At 41.2% G+C, this 19,610-nt stretch overlaps 1 protein-coding gene across 1 annotated transcript in view; it reads right to left on the bottom strand.

Annotated features, from left to right (window-relative positions):
* hivep2a (HIVEP zinc finger 2a) overlaps positions 1–19,610 on the bottom strand; it is a 128,779-nt gene that overhangs the window by 106,302 nt on the left and 2,867 nt on the right. Inside the window, exon 2 of the mRNA XM_049589211.1 lies at positions 6,452–6,510. The gene's annotated coding sequence lies outside the window, so the exon portion shown is untranslated. The remainder of the gene's footprint in view (positions 1–6,451; positions 6,511–19,610) is intronic.

The following is a 19,610-nucleotide window of genomic DNA, read 5'->3' as shown; positions in this document are numbered from 1 at the left end:
AGGAGAGGAGGAAGAGGTAAGGAGAAAGCAGACAAGGAAGGCAAGAGGAGGGGACAGTGGAAAGCAAGGATGATGGAGGATGCAAAGAAAACAAAGCTGGAGGGAGGTAGAGAAAGAGAAGGATGGGGTATGAAAGTAGGGGTGAAAAGAAGGAGCAGAAGAAATAAGGACAGAGAAGAGAAGGAGAGGATTACAAAAAAACAGGGAGACAGGAATGACTGGTAGAGGTAAAGAAAGAGTGGGGGGGCTAGAGAGACAGGAAATGGTGACAGAAAATGAGAGATGGGAAAGAAAAAAGAAGAGATATGAGAAATGATTAGAAGGATAAAAGAATGGAGAGGTGAAAGAGGAATGAGGAAAAGTCAACATAAAGGAATAAGGCAAAACTGGAAACCATGGAGGACAGGAAGATGGAGGGGTTACAACAATGTAGGGATGGGAAAAGAAGGGAAAAGAGAGGATGGGAGGATGAAAAATAATGAGAAATAGAGAGGAAGAGAGAAGGAATGTAAGAAGGAAAGGAAGATGGAAAAAGACATGGAAACAGAGTGAAGGATGCTGAGAGAGAAAGAGGAAGAAGATGGGAGGAGGTACAGCAAAAGAGGGATAGTGGGATACAGGAGTAAAAGAATTAGAGGAATGAAAGAAAAAACATCAGGGAAGAAGAGAAAGATAAAAAAAGAGGGGGATAAAAAAGGAGGGAAAAGACAGCAAAGAAAAGAGGTGAGAGGTACGGGAGAGGAGGGGAGGAAAGGAAAGATGACAGAGCGAGGGATGCTCGATGCTCGAAGGGAGGTGGAGAAGGTGATGGGTGATGGTGATGGCGCCTAATTACAATCCCTCCTCTCCTATCTTGACCTTGTCCTCTCTCCATTCATCAGTCCATCTCTCTTCCTAGAAACATCCGGTCTTTCTCTGAATGGCTCTTCAGCTGGGTCTCCACGTCACCCCACTGACTCTGAGCCATGCTACCACCATTTACTGCTACAGTTATTACAGTTTATTAATGTTTATTACTTTTGTACAAATGTTAATTACAGTTACTGCAGTTTATTCCTGTTTCAATAATGTCTTTTACTGTTTAACAAATGTTTATTACAGTTTATTACTGGAGAGATGGAGTGATGAATGGAGAGAGGGCATTAGTGTTTTCATATTTATTATATTTACACAAAACACAACACACATATATGCTGTTTACAAGGATGTACATGCATACAGACACACACAAAAAAACTCATACATTAAACATGCACTCTCCAATGCAAATTTAGATGCATAAATGCACACACTGTACTTCTTAAGTGCTGTATAGGCTCTCTGTCTCACACACATAGATAGACACACTGGTTCACACACAGAGGGCATGTACAGGAAGTGTGCAGGCTGCAGAAGCAACAACGCCGTCATTTGCATGACGAATGACGCGGAAGCGAAACCAAAGCTCCTTATTGTACCACCGCACTGTATTCAGACACACCACGAAACTCTCTCTCTCTCTTTTTCTCTCTCTCTCTTTCTCTCTCTCTCTCAAACACACACACACACACACACACACACACACACGCACGCACACTCACTACTTTTCATGTGATTTGAATGCACAAACAAAGAGGCCAGTGGACTTCTGGTTACCTGGAGGAAATGGGAACCAAACTAACTGCTGTTGTCTCGGCAACAGTCATATCCCATAATGCTATTCAAATTCTGTCGCTCTGTTATCTCACTTGTGACCTGTACACACACATACATGAACACACATGCACGTCTAGAGTGCAAGGGGGGGGGGGTGTGTGTGTGTGGGGCTGCTCACCCAAAGGCCATTCATATAGACACAGCTGTTAGTCAATACACATGATCATCATTCTGCACTTGTGTGTGTGTGTGTGTGTGTGTGTGTGTGTGTGTGTGTGTGTGTGCGCGTTTGTGTGTATAAAAACTCCCTCTCTATGTGTTGCTGTCAAGGGCACAACTTGCATCCGTCATACCAAGCCATGGTCGCCATGGCAACAGAACATACAGTCTTCCCTCTCCATGTTTTGCCTTTTTCCTTCGTTTCTTTATTTGAACATGCTATTGTGTGAGAGCAAAGGTGAATGAATCTGTGCTTATGTTTGTGTTTGTTTGTGTGTGTGTGTGTGTGTGTGTGTGTGTGTGTGTGTGTGTGTGTGTGTGTCTAAGTGTGACTCAGTTCACTTCCTGGTCCATTTTAGCCAATCACTGAACAGAGACTGATGTGAACACTCATTGGCTTACTGTCCACTGGTTTTTCATTTTCAGCATACTTCTCAATGTACCGACTCTGTGGTTACCATGGCGCCCGCATCCATTTGGTCCTCCATCTCTCTCTCTCTCTGTCTCTCTCTCTCTCTGTCACTCTGTCTCTCTGTCTCTCTCACTTTCTCTGTCTTGAATTTCATGTTATTTCCCTTCATTCAGTGGTATTTCTGTGATTTTTTTTATAGATGTGGCTCATTTAGTCGGTTTTTAGATCTTGCTGCTGCTCAGTGTTTTTGAGTTTTGTCTTTCTGGTGTTGGTAAGCTGGAAACTAGCCTTTCTGTTGTATTTGTTGCTCTGTATTATTGTGTTTTCCTGCTTTGCCTATACAGAATGATGATATATTAAAGGTAAAACCTGAAGCTACTTCCCTAGAGTACTCACTGAACAGTTTGAATGAGAGATTCTGGGCCTACGCTTTAGACAACGGTCTCGACCATCATCAGAACACCAAATGAGAGAACATCTCTCGGAAGTATGATATTCATCCCTCCAGTAGAGTTCCACAGACTTGGAGAATCTATGACAAGCAGCACTGAAGCAGGAACAAAGTACTTGTGCCCAAACCATCATGTTTTTCTAACACTAACCATGTCGTCTTTGTGTCCTAACCAAACCTTGACTGTAGCGCTGTCCCATCATGAAACTGATTTATTTTTCATCTGGGATTTGGAACAGTTTTGGAAGCCACAGACAGACGATGTCATCCTGTCCAAAAACACTTTTGTGTCATCCTCAGTGTTGGGAAGGTTATTACTGAATTGTAAAAGCTTATAGATCACTAGTTACTCTGATTAAAATGCAATAATTAATATAATTATTAAAATTACTTCATAAAAGTAAGTAAGTAATGTTCATTCCTGCACTGTGAAAAGATGCAAAACAACAAATTGAATGTTCTTTATATTATTATTATTTTATATTATATCATTATTAAGAATATATTCAGATGTAACCCCTTTGTAAACAGTTTTCATAAGTAACTGTAATGAAATTAGTTACATGTAACTAGTTACAACTCATCACTGGTCGTCCTAGAGTGCATGGACAATATATGTTGTCATTTATTGTGAAGGAGTTGTTGGCATGGAGACAAACTTTCTGTCTGTCTGAACAGCTTGCCTCAGTTTGGAGCAGCCGTTGACAGTTGTCACCTTCTATCTCCTCATAACACACCTCACACACAGTGTATGCATTTTACAGCATGTGCACTGTCTGCAAGCACTGACGCACATCCTGTGCATGTTTTCTGTTGTGTGTGTGTGTGTGTGTGTGTGTGTGTGTGAGATGACACTGTATGAAGTTTAAAACCCCACACATTTGTGCTTTGAGGTACAGATAGTAATCTCTGCTTTACATGATCTATTTCTGTGCACTGTCTGAGTCAACCACACACACACACACACACACACACACACAGAGCGGTGGGTGAGAACACATATAGAAGAGGGAATGATGTGAGAGCGAGGGGGAGATAGAGAGAAAGACAGAGGGTGTTTGGATGACATAGTTCATCTTAGCCTTGATACGAAGCCGCCTGTTACACAGGAAGAGGAAGTGACACTGCTAACACGCACGCACACACAATACGCTGTTTCTTCTATTATCCAGCCTATCTGCAGCCATCACACATTTAAAAAGCAAAGAAAGCAAAAAGGCCAGACTTTATGCTTCAGCATCACTCCTCTGTCTTGCATCCATCCATCTTTTTTAGCCTAATCTTTAGTGCAGCAGCCATTACACAAGTCCTTCTTGTTTAATCCTGAATCTGTTTTTACTCTCTGCCATGACAGTCAGTTTCTCTCAGTCTATCCTACATCAGCACTTCATTCTGCCACTTCTCCTTTCTACAATATTCTCCTGACTTGTGATTCAAATGCAAATTATGTTCTTCCTCGGCTAAATGATCCTTGGTGATCATTGTGGGGTGGTGGTGATGCTTTCATATATCTGTTTTCAAGATGCTGAAGCCTCACTGACCTTTGACTTCCTTGTTGTGGCTTGTCGATTTAATGATGGACATAGAAAATTAAGCTTATTCTTTAGCTGACCTCACCGTTAGGTCTATATGAACTTTAAAAAGCTTCTTTTTAAAGCTGACTACACTAAAAAAAAATACAGTTGTGGCAAGTGCACAAGCTTGAGATGAAATCTGCAACAGGGACCATGATTGTTTACCGGTGTCAGTATTTAAAGTTTATTTAATTCATTGCTTTCTGACAGAATGAAGCCATTTCACTTCTTGTTTTTGATTAAAAGGGGTGCTGTTTTAGTAAAAGCAACCAATCAGAAGAGACAGGAACCAAGATTTCAGTTGACTCTCTCATTACAGAGAGAGATGTAATCCTTTTTGTCATGACAATGACACAAACTTTCTTGGGATTTCTTCATGATTAAGAGCAGACTACCACATAATGTCAGCTTACTGTAATAAGCTGTTTTTCTAATGATCTCAGAATAACTATTCTCTTAGCTCCACATGATGTTTTCTCATGATCATGTCTTTTTTTTTTTTTTCTGGCAATCAACAAAAAACTGACGTGTCGTGTTGAGATGACACAGCGTTTTCTTAACGATCGGATGACAAACAATGAAAAATGATTACGCACATGTGCTGTCCGCCACATGTGTAATTCTAGCTCCAATACAAAGGCCTATCGTACTGCTCATTGGTGCCACCATAACAAAAAACAAAACAGCACAAATATATGAGTTATTTATATTTTTTGTGTTATAATGACACATTTTTCTTTTTTCCACATACCAGATTTTTTTGTAATAAAAATAAACCTTTCAGTATAACAACAAATCTAACTTGTTAGAGCAGTGGTTCTCATCCAGGGACCATAGGGGCCTTTGAGAGAGTTTTAGGGGGTCCCCCAAAAAAATGTTCACTATTTAATTCACTATAGAGGTGAGTATCGAACAACCAAACTCTTATCAAGACGCTTCTTTGACCTAAGCTGACATGAAAAAGGTGTTTTTCATTCTGCCTTATCTCATTAAAACACTTAACTTTTGTTCCCTTATTGTACGATAAATCAGGATGTTGTTATAACAAATAACTTCAATGTGAACGTGAAAAGTATTTCCTTAAAACGAGCTGATTTTTTTTTATCGTGGTGACTCCTGCTGTCTTTGTTAAAGCAGCTGGCAGAACCATGTATCTTGTCACATTTTGTCACAGCAACAGTTTAGTGCACCCTGTTCCGTCCTTATTCTTGGATCTGTTTCACTACAGCTGGCATAGAAACACACACACTCTGTCTTCTGCGTTAAACTGTAAAACAAATTCAGCTCTTCAAACACAAGACAACTCCAAACAACCAGCTACCAGACCCCTCCTAATGACTCCTCTTGTGTGTACAGAGAGCAGAATTCAATCATCCCTGAGGTGGAGCTACGACAACTGAAGCAGACAGGAGTACAGAAACTTTACATGATGACAGTCAGCAGGACCATTAAAGTGAGTTTTTTCCATTTACACTCCCAGCCAAGGTCACACCTCTGGTAACGAAGCTGGCCGGTTGCCGGGGCAACCAGCCAGGAGAAAACAGGGAGAGTAATTCTGGTTAAATGAATACAGCTCAACTCTCTCCTTGTCTTAACGTCTGTTTCTCTGTGTGAGCCTTTCCCTCTCTCATGACAAAAGGATCAGCCATTTTAAATCCTAATGATGGTTATTATTACAAAGACAGCCTTTTATTCCACCATTTTCTTCAGACTCTATTCCAGGCAGGAGTTTATTCTCATAAGCTTACAGTAAATGCATCTTTATCTACTCTCACATTACCAACATATACTTGCAATTAAAACAAAACATAAACCAAATTACACTCCTTTTTAATGGATTTTCTTGAGGTAATTTTCCTTTTACTACTACTAAAACATTTTGTCAGTCAATGATTTCAATTTGCTGACCTTTTACTTGCACCTGATATTTAATGTATGTCACCTAACTTTTTGCAGAGCTTGCACAAATGTCACCTAGAGTAACTTATATATCCATCCTCACATTTGACTTCACAGAATAAACTTTTGCTGCATGAACTCAGATTTTTACTTACTGTGTTCCCATTTTATGTATCTTTACATCTACCGTTGTGTACAACCATGAGCTATAACCACCGCACACATGCACACATACACAGATATTAGTTTTGTGGCTCCTACCTGGTGTAACCTTGTGTCCTCTGGCCCAGTTTAGCAAGTCCACAAACTGGTCACAGCCCCTGAGGGAGAGGGAGAGGGAGAGGGAGAGAGGAAGGATGATAAAGACATATAGCACTTTTATATAACTCCACCTGAAACATACTGTGTGTACTGTAAAGCCGCATGGATACAATATGGCTGCCTCCTCACACTGGAGTCATGCTGAGCCTTGGCATATCCCAAAATATAACACCAGTACATCTTTTTAGTAGTATAGCATTATCTCATTGTTTTTATGAGCCCAAAATTATTGCATACAGCCTAACAACACTTCTAAAGCTCAATCAACACATTAAATCCCAATTGATTATTCTGTACAAAACACAGTATGCCTGGGAACTGCTTCGAATCAAAGTTATTTCCCAGTAGCATATATTTTAGACAATGCTGTCCTTCCAAGTCATATTTGTTACAACAGTTCAGGCAGTTCTCTTTCCAAGCTCATTAAATACTGCTGCTTTGTCAGTGATTCGTATGTTAGTTATGGAAGCACAAAAGCACTTAAGACCTTTATATGCACCAGGCTGCAACAATCGCTGATGCAGCGGCCAGCAACCACAGACGTCAAATACCGCCGCTATGGCAGTGGACATCTGCGTAAGATACCAACACACAAAGGCACCTTTCGCAACATTATAGATTGCACCAAGGCTGGTAACAACATAATGTAAGAAGCTGGAAAGTCCCTGTTGGGTGGGCAGTAGAGGAGGTGGATGGGGATGTTGAACCAAACCATCATGTTTTTTTTTTCTAAACCTAACCATGAGCTTTTGTTGCACAAGGTAATAAACATGAATACAAGATGTTTTACCTACGCGGCAAGTTTATTTTGAAAAGACTGTATGTATCTAATGAGCAGAAACTGTACATGTTCTGCAAAAATGGAAGTGTATTATGACAAGACACAATGCATGTAAAAAGCGTAAATTGACAGAGAGTCCCACAGTGTCAACACCAGACGCAGGGGGATACCTAGTGCATCATATGTAGATGTGAAAGTCCACAGAGAAAGCAGCGATATTTGACAAGTTGAAATGAGAATGCGTGGAACAGTTTGGGGAAGACCCTTTCAACCTAACAACAAAAAACCTAACCTAACAGAGAAACGGTTTTCCTAATTTGGTGTGAAAGAACTTCAGTGGCCTGCCCTCAACCCCATCCAACACCACGGGGATGATCCAGAACTTGGACTGCAAGCTGCAAGACCTTATCACCCGACATCAGTGTTGGACCATTCTAAGGTTCTCTGTATGGGAGCAAATCCCTGCAGCCAGGTTCACCATCTGGTGGAAAGTCCTCCCCAACGAGTGGAGGCTGTTATAGCAGCAGACTATAGTCCATGGTTTTAGAATAATATGTTTGACAGTCATACATTTTCTGTTCAGATGTCCACATACTTTTGGCCTTGTAGTGGAAAATAAAAGCATAGACTGCAAACATATTCTTGATAGTTTTAAAGGTCAAAAGGTCACGAGACTCTCTCAGCATATAAATACCAATGTGATATTTAAATTTATGTCAGGAAAATAAAAACCAGCAGCTGTTTTTGTAAAATTTTCCGACAACGGGAGTGACACGCTGATCCTGTGGTTTGTAATCTAAAATTTCTAAAAACACAGAAGTCTCTGTTGTTTTCTTAGCAGATTCTGAGTGGTTGACACTGACATTTCAAACCCTTCGATGAATCCAACAATAAACAAATAAAAACAGACGACATTCTGTCTTAGAGTTTCAGATCACTCGTGTCATCCGTTTGTCATCTTGATTTTCAGTTTTCTTTTGTCACTTTTTTCTTTGGGTTTTTTTTTTTAAGCCCGTTGGGGTTTCTGTTCTGTCTCACCCGCTGAGACTGGATTTCTTTTCATCCCGATATTTTTTGAAGTGTTCTTATCTTTTGTATGGATATGCAAATAACTCAACCTAAACCTACAGCAGTAATGTGTCTGTGTTTTAATTGTACCACCGCTTTCTCCACTGTGGCAGATAATATCAGACTGGGCAGCAAAGCCTAGGAACGGCAAACTCACAAGAGGCAGATCGCCCAACATAGTGATGCATATTTAAGATTTTATATTACCTTTTTTTAATGGCTTCTAATGAGAATACTCCTTTTAAAAACATATGAGATTAAGATGACATTAACCGAGCTCAAAAGTACCCATTTATCTAATGTAAACAAATGTCATGAAAAGATTAAGATCATTGTTAAGGGAAAAAACACTTTAGATACACTTACATCAGCCTGTGTTGTACACCTCATTTTAATTTGCATTTTTGATTCACCAACTTTCCCTTCAACAGCCCGACGTATGTCATGTAAAGATCCTACATTTTCCAAAATGCCACTCTACACCCACTCCAGTAGTAAATGTCTGAGCTCTGTGTATTCCACTGGGTTTTACATATACGTACATGTAGACACCATGAGTTACCGCAAGCAAGAAAGTGAGACTTTCCCACTGAGAGAAATTGAGAGTTTCACACTTTGCTCATAACCCCAAAAAAAAAAAAAAAAAAAACACAATTTGGTGCCGTTGTAACATATTTCAGTTCTGGTTTCATGTCTGTGGGTGTGTACGAAGCTGCAAAATAGCGGCAGTAGATTGACAGTGACTGACATCAAAAAGTTGAAGGTTTCTGATGTTTGAGATGACTGACACGTTTTATTTAATCATACCGCACCGCAGCTGCTGAGAATAAGATGGCATGTCATGTACATTTGAGCAGTTATCCAGCTATTAATAGGAAAAAATTAAACCAAACTATGAAATGGTGATGTATGAGCTGTACATTAGATTAGAGTTACGGCTTTGATAGCATTTTATTAAATTTGATTCCAGTATCAAATCCAAATCCTTCTATATCCCTTATCAAATCCGTTAAGGTTTAGCCCCCAAAATTTAAGCTGACAAAACTACGGCTATAAATATTCAATGAACCAAAACTCAAGTTTGCCAGACTGCTATTTGTTACCTTTACACCTCTGCTCATATATATATACATATACAGTACAGGCCAAAAGTTTGGACACACCTTCTCATTCAATGCGTTTTCTTTATTTTCATGACTATTTACATTGTAGATTCTCACTGAAGGCATCAAAACTATGAATGAACACATGTGGAGTTATGTACTTAACAAAAAAAGGTGAAATAACTGAAAACATGTTTTATATTCTAGTTTCTTCAAAATAGCCACCCTTTGCTCTGATTACTGCTTTGCACACTCTTGGCATTCTCTCCATGAGCTTCAAGAGGTAGTCACCTGAAATGGTTTCCACTTCACAGGTGTGCCTTATCAGGGTTAATTAGTGGAATTTCTTGCTTTATCAATGGGGTTGGGACCATCAGTTGTGTTGTGCAGAAGTCAGGTTAATACACAGCCGACAGCCCTATTGGACAACTGTTAAAATTCATATTATGGCAAGAACCAATCAGCTAGCTAAAGAAAAACGAGTGGCCATCATTACTTTAAGAAATGAAGGTCAGTCAGTCCGGAAAATTGCAAAAACTTTAAATGTGTCCCCAAGTGGTTTCGCAAAAAACATCAAGCGCTACAACGAAACTGGCACACATGAGGACCGACCCAGGAAAGGAAGACCAAGAGTCACCTCTGCTTCTGAGGATAAGTTCATCCGAGTCACCAGCCTCAGAAATGGCAAGTTAACAGCAGCTCAGATCAGAGACCAGATGAATGCCACACAGAGTTCTAGCAGCAGAGCCATCTCTAGAACAACTGTTAAGAGGAGACTGCGCGAATCAGGCCTTCATGGTCAAATAGCTGCTAGGAAACCACTGCTAAGGAGAGGCAACAAGCAGAAGAGATTTGTTTGGGCCAAGAAACACAAGGAATGGACATTAGACCAGTGGAAATCTGTGCTTTGGTCTGATGAGTCCAAATTTGAGATCTTTGGTTCCAACCGCCATGTCTTTGTGAGACGCAGAAAAGGTGAACGGATGGATTCCACATGCCTGGTTCCCATTGTGAAGCATGGAGGAGGAGGTGTGATGGTGTGGGGGAGTTTTGCTGGTGACACTGTTGGGGATTTATTCAAAATTGAAGGCACACTGAACCAGCATGGCTACCACAGCATCCTGCAGCGACATGCCATCCCATCCGGTTTGCGTTTAGTTGGACGATCATTTATTTTTCAGCAGGACAATGACCCCAAACACACCTCCAGGCTGTGTAAGGGCTATTTGACCAAGAAGGAGAGTGATGGAGTGCTGCGGCAGATGACCTGGCCTCCACAGTCACCAGACCTGAACCCAATGGAGATGGTTTGGGGTGAGCTGGACCGCAGTGAAGGCAAAGGGGCCAACAAGTGCTAAACACCTCTGGGAACTCCTTCAAGACTGTTGGAAAACCATTTCAGGTGACTACCTCTTGAAGCTCATGGAGAGAATGCCAAGAGTGTGCAAAGCAGTAATCAGAGCAAAGGGTGGCTATTTTGAAGAAACTAGAATATAAAACATGTTTTCAGTTATTTCATCTTTTTTTGTTAAGTACATAACTCCACATGTGTTCATTCATAGTTTTGATGCCTTCAGTGAGAATCTACAATGTAAATAGTCATGAAAATAAAGAAAACGCATTGAATGAGAAGGCGTGTCCAAACTTTTGGCCTGTACTGTATATATATGCTCTGTGGTCCAGCAAGTGTTAAGTTTGAGCACTTACACAGACAGCCAGGGGGAAGCTGCTAACGTTAGCCCTCCTCACAACAGACCTTTCCCTTGGCAGACATTTTGACTTGTCATTGTGGGAAAAGCACAGGTGTAATTGATGACATTACAAAGGCTGCATTCCATTTAGGTGAGCTGTTTCCATGGTTCCTGGTATTGTGAATGCTGGCTCACTGTCATAGCCTACTGGGACACTTAATGGAACTGAGCCATCGTTAATGAAATTAGTTTCACCTGTGTTTTTTCTGACAAGTCAAACTGTCTGCTGTGATAAAAGCCTAGCTAAAAGACATAGTTACAACTTATATCTCATGTATTTAACACTTGTACAAATAGAAAACAAAGAAACTTGTTTCTGGTCAGTTAACTTACTTAATAAGCAGCTAGCTTAAACAAAATGGTCCCAGTATCTTTGCTTGTCATGAAGCTAACAGACAAGTGATTAGCTAGCTTGCTAGCTAACAGGATACAACATATACTGCAAAGGTGTCTTTTGGCTAGCAGTTTCCCTCTGTGTCTTCTACACTCCAGCTTACATGTTCTGAACTACTGAATGCACAAATAATGAAATTGATATCAGCCCTCTTATCTAAATTTTGTCAAGAGTGCAACAAGCAATCCCAAAATTTCAGAATAGTTACCTTAATAAGCTTTCATCGAGTGGGATCCAGAGGCGCTGCTCTGTGTAACTTGATCCACTTTAATGTCCGATAAAAAACGTGGGACAACTGAACATCAATAATTATAGTGGCATCTCAGTAAGGGATAATGTAGAGCGAGCCGGTCACTATAGAGAAATAAACCCCGACAGGGTGATGCAGGACCCCTCCGCTTCGCGTCGGGGTCCTGCAAAAAGGGAGACTTTGTCAACATCTGTTGTAAGACAAAATCTCAGGCTGTTCACCTCACTTCAGGCGTTTTTATTGCAGCAAATCTAGTGCATCTAATATTTAGTGGACAAGCAACTGATGTTATTATTCTAGTCAGCTTCCAAGAGTTGAATTTGTTTCTGTAACATTAATCATTTATGTAATAAAAAAGAAATACTTTGCGTCTGTGTATCGATACGATATTACCACGCAAAAATATTGTGATACTATCCTGTATCAATATTTTCCCCCACCCCCTATGCTTAGTGCCATTAGTTTTGAATATTGCAGAAGTAGCAGGAAGAAACTAGAAAAAGAAATGTACGCAACACGCTCTTACTGCTTCAGTCAGCCCTGTCCCTGAAATAATGTTAAGGCTACAACTAATTTGAAACGGCACATACATTTTTAGGGAAACTCAATACTGTTAATGCTAATTAAGCTTTCTATTAACATAATGAAAAAGCCTTGCTACCTGCCATGTCATTAATGTGTTACTAAACATAGTAGTTCAGTCAGGAACACTTCAGTCAAAGAAACCTTTATTTCCATTTGCAGTATGGCTCTGTTCTGGGGCCCCTCTGCCTTACATTTGGCCTACACACAACAGCTGTTCCTTGCACCTCTCTGCCCTTCTAGGTGCAAATAAGGAAAGCACAAGGTTGAGAGAGCACACCTGCCCTTCCATGCGCCTACATGGAAAGCCTTCGGCAGAGGGAGCAGCAGCAAAGGTGTAGCTGGGATGTGAGCTGAGCTTGACATCATGTCCTGCCTGAACTAACGCTATACTCAATAAAAATGTTCACTTTAGTACTTCTTTGTTGAGAGTGTAGGAATTAGGGGTAGGCTATCTATCGGCAGAAATGGTGTGTTATATTCATAACTTTATTTATCATTAGTTTATAATGAAAAAAGAAAGCATTGTGTTTTTGTTACCCTAGAATGAGTCATTTATATCTACATAAAGTAGACCAGAATAGACAAGTCAAACACTGATACTAGACAGGGCCATTTGCGTTTCTGTATCAGCTACCATAGTTCTCCAACATGCTTGAACATGGAGGAGGTTTAAATTCTGCATCCTCACCGCTAGATGCTACTAAATCCTGCACATTAGACCTTTGACATTTAACCAAATTCATGACTTAACCGAAGTGCTTTTGTTGCCTAACCCTAAGACAGTAGCTTGGATGTGAACCCAAAGTTCTGGTGTCAAGGTCCTGCAATTTGTACGCTGCCATCCTTCCCAACCATCTCCATGTGAAGCCTGCACGGTACATGAATGTAATGTTTTGTTAGCTGAAAGAAACATTATCTAGGAACATAATGCAGGCAGCAATTATGTTGCCACAACAACATAATTAAGAAAGCAGTACAAAGTAATTTCTAGGAAACAGGGTTGCTTCACCAAGGGAAAAAGCAACTTTTACCATGTTATGTAAATGGTATGAAAGCTTTCAAGCTCTTAGCTTGGCTCAGACAATCACCTGTACAGGAGAACGCTACATGTAGGCCTATATGCAGTAGTGTTCGTCTCCATATGCTGTGTGTTAGCAGTTACTGCCTTTCATTTACAACCAATTGAGTGTACAGTAAAGGGGAAGCCGAATGTTGGTTGTGTCAGTTGGGATTTTCTGATTACAAAACACTGCTTTAGCTCTACTGTCTGATGCATAAATGCATGAAGTGGGACTAATTACAAGCTGTTGAGAAAGTAGGGCAGTTTGGGTAAAGGTCTCTCTCTGTCTCTCTCCCTCTATCTCTCCATCAAGTCGCTGTCCAATTTAAAGAGCCAAACACACACACACATACACACACACACACACACACACACACACACACACACACACAAGGCCCACCTGACATCAGTGCCTCCCTTTGAGTAAAGAGAGGTTGGGTTTCAATATCAGCCTCTTCCCCTGTCACACATACACACACACACACACACACACACACACACACAAATATATGCCATACTACTGGCCGATGTGAAGCAACAGTCAGCAGCATAGTGATCACAGATTCGCTGGGGGATTAAAAAAATGTCCTCATCTTAGAGGTTATAGGGGAGCGGGAGTTTCCTTTTGTACAGCTGAGGACAACGAGCTGAGATCACACACACACACACACACACACACACACACACACACCCTACTGAGTAAAGTCCTTCAAATGATAAGTGTGTCAGCAGCTGACAGAATAGACACACTCATCTGTTGGTACAGCTTGGACACCTCTCATCCTCTCTCCTCTTCCTGCGCTCTGTTACTCCTGATCCTCCTCTTTTCCTCCTTTTCCTTCTCCTCCTCCATCATCCTCTCTTCCCCTCTCATTTCCTCTCTTCTCCTTTTGTTTCATCTCCTCTCATCTTCCCACTTGATTTCTTTCCTCTCCTTGTTTCCTCTCCTTTTCTCTCCCCTCATTTCTTCTCCTCACCTCTCAATCCCTCTGCTCTACCTCTCTCCTTTCCCCTGTTCTCCTCTTTTCCTTCCTCTTTGTTTCCTCTCCTCTTCACTCTTGACTTGTTTTTCTCTCTTTACCTCTTGTCTCCTTTCCTACCCTATCCCCTGCCTATCCTCTCCTCTTTTTCCCTCCCCTCTTGCTTCCTTTCCTCTTCTCTCTTACTTGTTTCCTCCCCACCACTTGATTCCCACCTCCTCACTTGTTTCCTCTTCTCTTTGCTCTTGACTTGTTCTTCTCCTCACCTCTTGTTTCCTCTCCTCTTCTCTCCTCTCCACCTGTTTCTTCTCCTCCTTTCTCTTCTCCAGTTGCTTCCTTTCCTCACCCCATCTTTCCTCTCCTCTACTTATCTCCTCTTGTTTCCTCTCCTCTTCTCTCATTTCCTCCCATATTCTCCTATCCTAACCTTGTTTCCTTTCCACATCTCTTCTCAGCTCTCTTTTTGTTTCCTCTCCTCCCCTTCCCTTCAGTGTCCTCTCCTCTTCTCTCCTTTCCTCTTGGTTCCTCTCTTCTCTCTTGCCAGCTCTTGTTTCCTTCCCTCGCCTCTCATTTTGTTTCCTCTTTTCCTCTCTCCTCTCCACTTGTTTCCTCTCGTCTTCTACCTTCTCCACTTTCTTCCTCTTTTCACCTTTTGTTTCGCTCCCCTCTTTCCCTCTCCTCTCCACTTCTTTCCTCTCCTCACCTCTTTTTACCTCTTCCTTCCTTTTTTCCTGCACCCTTGTCTCCTCTCCTCTTGTGTCCTTACTCTTATTTCCTTTCTTCTCCTCTTGCCTCCTCTCCTCTCCCAGTCACACTCTCATTCCTTCTTTCCTCTCATTTTCTCTTCTACCTCATTCTGTCTCCTCCCTTGTCTTTTCCTCCTACCTTCTCCCTCTTCTTCTCATTTAATTCCCTCATTTTTAATTCACCTCCCCCCTTATTGAATTGTACTCTCACTTGAACTTCACTCTCCTCTACTTCTCCCCCCACTCCTTCACCTCCTCCTCTCCTCCAGGTGTGTATACTGTATATCCAAGCAGGTATTGCGTAAAACCAAACCACAGAGGAACAATTTATCAGGAGAAGCCAGTCAACCAACTCATTAGCTTTGTGTGTGAGTGTGTATCTTAATAATTTAGCCGTCGCTGTCAGGACCACGGTCACCAGAGCGCTCTCAGGTTCCTCTCCAGCTCTCAGGTGATCACACACACACACCCACACACACACATACACACACAGGTGAAACTGTGCAGTTGCATTCAAAAGCAGCACAATTCATTCAGTGACATAAACTGTGGATCAGTTCAGTGCGAAGCTTAAAATCCTCTTTTAATGCTCTGAATTCGTCGCTCTCTGGAGGAAGCCCATTCACTCTGTGGCAGGGAATCAGTAGGCACAGTGTTCCTGTGTTGCAGGTGCATTATGTTGCAATGCAGCTGTTATTTGTTAGTAGTAATCCACTCAGAGGTGTCTGATATGTTACAGTAACAGCCTGGGTGAGGCAAAGAAAGCCACAGTACAAAGCAGAGCAATGTTTCCTTTGTGAAATCTGTTTTTAAATCACCAAATAGGTAGTTTAAAGGGTAAAGATATACACTCGCTTGTTCAAACATACACCTGCTGTAGGCCCACTTCACTTTTGTCATTCTTCCTTTTGTTGTAGTTGTTTAGTCTTTCATTTATTCTTTATTATCAGCCTATAAAACATCAGATATATCAAGCTAGTGGACCAAAACTGGGTCTTTCAATTAGTTGCTAATATCCTAATGAATTCAGTACCATACAGTTTTGAGGTACACGCACTTATTCTTTAGTATTTCTATTGTCTACTACCTTATACCTCTACTCCACTGCATGTCAGAGGTAAGTACTGTACTTTTTAATAAACTATATTTATTTTACAGCTTTAGTTACTTTGCAGATTTAGACCCTTTTTTTTTAAATTTAAATCAACTAGGCCTAGGGCGGCACGGTGGTGTGGTGGTTAGCACTCTCGCCTCACAGCAAGAGGGTTGCCGGTTCGATCCCAGGCATGGAAGCCCTTCTGTGCGGAGTTTGCATGTTCTCCCCGTGTCAGCGTGGGTTCTCTCCGGGCACTCCGGCTTCCTCCCACAGTCCAAAGACATGCAGATTGGGGACTAGGTTAATTGGTGACTCTAAATTGTCCGTAGGTGTGAATGTGAGCGTGAATGGTTGTTTATCTCTATGTGTCAGCCCTGCGATAGTCTGGCGACCTGTCCAGGGTGTACCCTGCCTCTCGCCCGATGTAGCTGGGATAGGCTCCAGCCCCCCCGCGACCCTCAAGAGGATGAAGCGGTTAGAAGATGAATGAATGAACTAGGCCTATTATACTAAAATGTAGTATTGTCACCTGAAGCACCCAGTAAAAATGTAGCCCTGCCTTTACCAGCTGTAACATTAAAGTGATGAACACATTAATGCATCAATAATTTTAATAAAATAGTCACTTCAGTCAATTTATATGATATGATATATATTATTCTGATTTCTTTTTTTTTTTTGATTTTATCTTTTTTTTTATTAACTTTTAAATGATGATTCTATAGAAGAAGACCTCGTCTTTAGGTCTAACAGCTGCCAAAAAGTTCTAAGTATTACAGCAGGTGATAGTCTCCTCCTAAACTTCAGATTTCCCAGTGGGTTCAGTCATTATTAGATATCATCTCTGTGGAAACCTCTATGGCTTGAGCTGACAGTGTGAAGGGAAATACAGCTGTCACCTTGTCCAAGATTATATAACCATTATATTAGAATTATATAATGGCTGTGATTATATACAAATGTTCATACTATTACCAAGATAGAGTTTTTGTTGTTACCCTGTGGCTGTTTTTGACATTTCTGATTCTCACAGTAATCTCAAGCAAACCTGTTCAATAACCATTTCAGCTCTTGATGCAAGATATAACTATTGACTGTTAGTTTCTAAATCCATGGCAGCAGAATATCGAAAGCTGATGGTGTTAAGTGTCATCTGTACAAGCAGAATGGGGGGATGTTACGGATTTCACACTTCACATCAGGATGTACACCAACAGTTGAAAGCTGTAACGAAAGCTCAACTCAACTCAACTGTGCGTGTGTGTGTGTTTGAGAGAGAGAGAGGGCGTGTTACTTCATCGCACCATGCCATACATCTGCAGTCATTTCAAATTCTCCAGCTATGATGTGTGCGCCGTGTTAATTGACAGCAAATGCAAACGTATCACATCTGCGGTCAACCAAGTGATGCACAGCCAGCGGCGAGACAGATGCAGACGGCTGCAGCTAGGAATACACAAGAAGCGAGACGCGCTGATAATCAAACAGATTTCAAGCAAGTGCTCAGATAATTAATTTCAACAACATAAAATTATACATATAAATATATAAAATCAAAACAGGCTGCTGCATTGTTTTCCACACAGCAGGTGATGTAAACCTCAGCAGGTGATTTTAAACCAAAATGGACTTTGTCTTTCTTCATTATTGCACCATATTAGATGTAAGTCTCTTTGGACAAAAGGATTTCCCAAATGATGTAATAAATCATCATGTAGCAACTTAAGCAAGCTGTCACACCCTACACCAACATAACAGTATGACACTTAGAGACAGGATGATACTGTCACTGACATACAGCATGTCCCACCAACAGGTGCGATTTGTAGCTAGCATACCATACTGTCACTTCAGCCGGTGGATCCCAATCTAACCCCTAAACATTGAGCATATACTTTGGACCCCTTGTCACAGGTTTGCCTGTCCATGATTGTTGAAAAGTGATTTTCCTTCATCAGATCTGAATATTATTTGAAGACGTAAAACTGTTCAGTATATTTCACAAGTAAAAAAACAAAGATTAGAGAGGTCTAAAGTTCAAGGGACCCTTTGAAAATGGCCACGCAGTTATTCCAATGCTAAAATATAGCCTAACTTTGGAGCATTACTTGGCCCCCTTCCTGATAAGCATTTTTGATACCATTAGATGCCTTAGGTTGTCTAGCCTCACAAGATACCACTAAAAAATAAGTGTGCCACGGCCTCTGAAAAAAAAAACACTAATGTCAGCCTTCAACTGTTTTCCCCTGGGGGGCATCAACTGGCATCAGGGTGGCCATGGCCCTCAACCCAACTCTGTGGACGCCACTGGTGAGGTAGGGTTCAGAAAATGCAGGGGCAAAGCACAGCACAGGTATACGTCATCTAGGCAACAACAGCTGCAGTCGAATATACCGTTCTGTGTAGGTTCAATCTCAAAAGAATAAAATATTGTTTTATGTATGATGCATTTGAGTGTATCTTTACAGAAGGCCCTGGCAGGTGCGGTTCAAACCAGATGCTTGTGATACAAAGCACAGCCCCTGTCACAATCAAAATCAATTTTCTGAGAAAATTCCATCAGTCTCTTTCCAAGCAGTGCTTGAACGTGCTCAAAATTAGTCTACACTACAGTTCGAAAGAGAGACCAAAGATGTAACAGATATCAAAAACAAGTAACTACCGTAACGTTTTCACTGGCCTCCATGCTACTTTCTACTGTTTACTCACCCCTTTTCCTGGTGCTTTCTTGACATTGAACGTAACACATCAGAGAAAATACAAACAGACTCGTCCACACATGGGTCTGGTCTACTGGTAATGGGAAAGCAGTCTATCAGCTCTTTTTAGCAGGTTTTCCCGCATTCAATAAACCCTCATATATGTACAAACATACCACAACCTCACCAGGAAAAGTTATGCATGGTTTACGTCCACACGGGTGTCGTATATTTACATCACTGCGATTGGAGCCACTCAGAGCCCATAAATGAAAGCTGATTGTAGCCTTTCCCATTAAATACAAAGTCAGATATTAGTAGGTGATGGTGTTTTTTTCTGCAGTGATAAAGGGGCTTTAGGGTTTCCAGGACGAACTTCCATCACTCTACCTCCTCTGCATGCGTCATTATTTGCCTCTGGCTATGTCATATACCACTGTCATCTCATAGGTTGTACTTTCAAAGGTCAGTGTCAAACTAGGTCAAAGTTGAAATAATTCAAACTCTGAGTGCAGTGTTTGTTCGCAATTTCAAGTTGAGCGCCATGCCCAGTTGAGCGCCACAGCTCTCTCTATAGGAAAACAAT

The sequence above is a fragment of the Epinephelus fuscoguttatus genome, linkage group LG11, assembly GCF_011397635.1.
Source record: "Epinephelus fuscoguttatus linkage group LG11, E.fuscoguttatus.final_Chr_v1".
In the NCBI taxonomy this organism is placed as follows: Eukaryota; Metazoa; Chordata; class Actinopteri; order Perciformes; family Serranidae; genus Epinephelus; species Epinephelus fuscoguttatus.
The sequence above is the reverse complement of the archived record's forward strand: the minus strand, read 5'-3'. Positions and strand labels throughout refer to the sequence as shown.